Source organism: Lycium barbarum, chromosome 8 (genome assembly GCF_019175385.1).
Source record: "Lycium barbarum isolate Lr01 chromosome 8, ASM1917538v2, whole genome shotgun sequence".
Taxonomy (NCBI): Eukaryota; Viridiplantae; Streptophyta; class Magnoliopsida; order Solanales; family Solanaceae; genus Lycium; species Lycium barbarum.
In genome coordinates, this window is record NC_083344.1 from 16,657,280 (window position 1) to 16,660,125 (window position 2,846).

Consider the following 2,846-nt stretch of genomic DNA (forward strand, 5'->3'; position numbering starts at 1 on the left):
CGAGGTTTAAGTCTCACATGAATAAGTTGTATATCAGTTTATGTGTGTGTGTGTTTTGTATCAGTAAATACAATTATTACTTTTTGGTGCAGTACTTTTGCTTGTTGGATTATTGTAAATGAAATTATGAAGTGGCATCAAATCCTTAAAAAGTTTATCCCTCCAAATACGAATGTTGTCACTGTTACTGCTGGCTTGTTAAATTATTTTATGATATGTTTCCCATCCAAGCATTGACTTTTAATAAAAAAATTAGAATAAACAATGGGAATTAGTAGTTGGCCACACAATTCAGGTCTTTGCTCCCACTTTTTAATTGTTAATCTGTCTGGGAAATCGATATTTTCAGTCAAAATATCTCTAATCACACGCAATTTTATTTTTCTTTGATCATCAAGCACAATAAAAGTTTCTCGTTATCTTTAAGAATAATTTCATAGACATCCTCTGAAATTCTGGGTTGTAACAGATACTTTCTTCAATAGACAAGTTTGCTTCTTATGTGTCAACTTTACGTCCTATCACTACTAAAAAAAAAGGGCATTTTCGACCAAAAACTTTTGACCACAATTTTGGTCGGAAAAAAATCGACCACAGGTGGTCGAAATTTGCAGAATTTAATTTTTATTAAACTTTTTATAGGATTTCGACCACACTGGGTCAATTTTTTAACTGGAAAAGTGAATTTCGACCACGTGTGGTCGAAATTAATTTTTGTACAAATAATAAATGGGAAAAAAATATTTTATACATAATTAAATTATATAAATATAAAACAATTAATTTAAAAAAAAACTAATTTCGACTACAAGTGGTCGAAATAATTAAGTCAAATTTGGTCAAATATGACTTAATTATTTTCGACCACATATGGTCGAAAATTCAAACAGATTTAGACCCCATCGGGTCACTTTGTTTTTATTTTTCTCCTTCTCTTTCTCTCTCCTTAATTCCTCCTCCCTCTCCTCTCTACGCAACCCACCACCCCACCTCCTTATACGCTCAACGGCACACGCCACCGCCGTTTCCGACTAGCAGTCTAAAATCTCAACCAGACGCCACCGCCGTTTTCAACAAGCTCAGGTATTTTTTTTCTTTTTCAATCTTATGAACACAAGCCCCAAATTGAACTAGTTCTCAAGCATGTATTTCAATACCATGTTGTTAGTTGCATTACCTTCTATATTTAGTAGATTTGATAACCTTTTTTTAAATCACAGTTGTTGTTCTAGGGTTTATATCATGTTATTTTTTTAGGGTTTTGAATTGAAATTGAATGAAATATTGAAATTAAATTGGTCTGGATGTCACCTTTATAAAGCATAGATTGTTTAACTATGATGAATTCGGATGTCTTGTTATGTTTTAGAGCTTAGTTCATTAATCCCTGTTTTTTTTTCCCTTTCTTTTTCTTCTTCTTTTTGTGGTTTAGAGATTGGTTTTTGGGTATGTTTTTCTGCTTTATGATGGGTGTATTTTGTTCATTGGGTTGCTTCATTTTGCTCCTTTTTGTTGATGAATTTGGTTTAATCAGTAAGTCAATTTATGTTGGTGCATAAAAGCATGGATCTTTTTATTTTTTTCCAACTTATTTGACTTTTACAAGATAATTTGGTAGGGAGATTTGTGAGTTTTGGATGTTGATTGTTTAATTAAAAACGTATATTGTTCGGACTCTTCAAAAATGTGTCATCACCTGTCTCGGATCCCAAAAAAACACTACTTTTGGAGGATCTTGACACTTACCCTTCGACATTTTTTAAGAGTCCGAGCAATATAGTGTAAAAACACATCATAGTAATTACCTACTTAAGGTGTTAACTGAAATTGATGACAATGAAAAGTCATGGCTTGTCCCCTAAAATTAAGCAGAGTGTTCAAAAGAAGAGTTCTATAGCAAAAAAAACATATTGATATACTATGTGAGCAATGTGACTGAAGCTCTTTGATTTTTAAATTACAACTGCTTCCTTTGTGTATTGCAGAGAGCTCACTAATCAAATAGTTGAGCAGTGTGAAGCTTTAGGAATAAAATGTGCAGTAGTAAGCCTTTGTATCCCTTTTTAGGTGAAGTAAGCAGAAATGGGTAACAGATTGTAATCTCTTTGCCAACAATTAGTTTTTAAATTAGCTAATATATGAGGCAGAGTTGAGGTGATGGAAGTGCATGCTAAGTGGCTACCACGAGCACCAGCTGGACGGCTGGTGGTCTACTGGCTATGTTGAATGGAAGTCACCCCCAGTTGAAACTCCACCTCTCTTCAATCTCAATGCCTTTGTTGATTACTTCTGGCTGGAGATTTCTACATCAGTCACTGCCATGTAATACTTCCATTGCCTTCTACTTCCGTTAGTGTTATTTGTATAGCAGTATTTCCTTTTGTTTCGTGCAACTGAAATGTGTCGACAGTAATAGAATGTAAAACTCCTTTTGCTTTCGTGAGGCGATATTTCATGTTGAGAAGAACATTCATTATTTATGGTAAACCTGATTTGAAATAATGACAGTTTATATTAGCTGTATTTATTTAGAAATTGAAGTAGTGAATGTGTTTGATTGTGATGCTATGCAGAATATTTCCAAGAAGTAGTGAATTTTTCCTCCAATGATGCTATACAAAATAAAACTTCTGGGAAGTAGTGAATTGTTCCCCTATGTAGAGGCGTGTAAATTGTGCAATTGTGATATTTTGTTTTATTTAAAATTTATTGGCGCATTTCTTATTCATGTTGTTGGAAGAAGTTTTGAGGGGAGAGCTCTTTGTGCGGTTACAAAAGATGAACAGGAAGGGTGATGAACAAGGGTTATGACAACAGACTAGTGAATCACAAAGCAGCTGGTACCT

At 33.7% G+C, this 2,846-nt stretch overlaps 1 long non-coding RNA gene across 1 annotated transcript; it reads left to right on the forward strand.

The window, feature by feature from the left end:
• The first annotated feature begins 926 nt into the window (after nucleotides 1-926).
• Nucleotides 927-2,517, forward strand: LOC132605016 (uncharacterized). Its single transcript, XR_009568969.1, has 2 exons — nucleotides 927-1,083; nucleotides 1,986-2,517. It is a non-coding gene; the product is annotated as an uncharacterized LOC132605016 (long non-coding RNA).
• The last annotated feature ends 329 nt before the right edge of the window (nucleotides 2,518-2,846 follow it).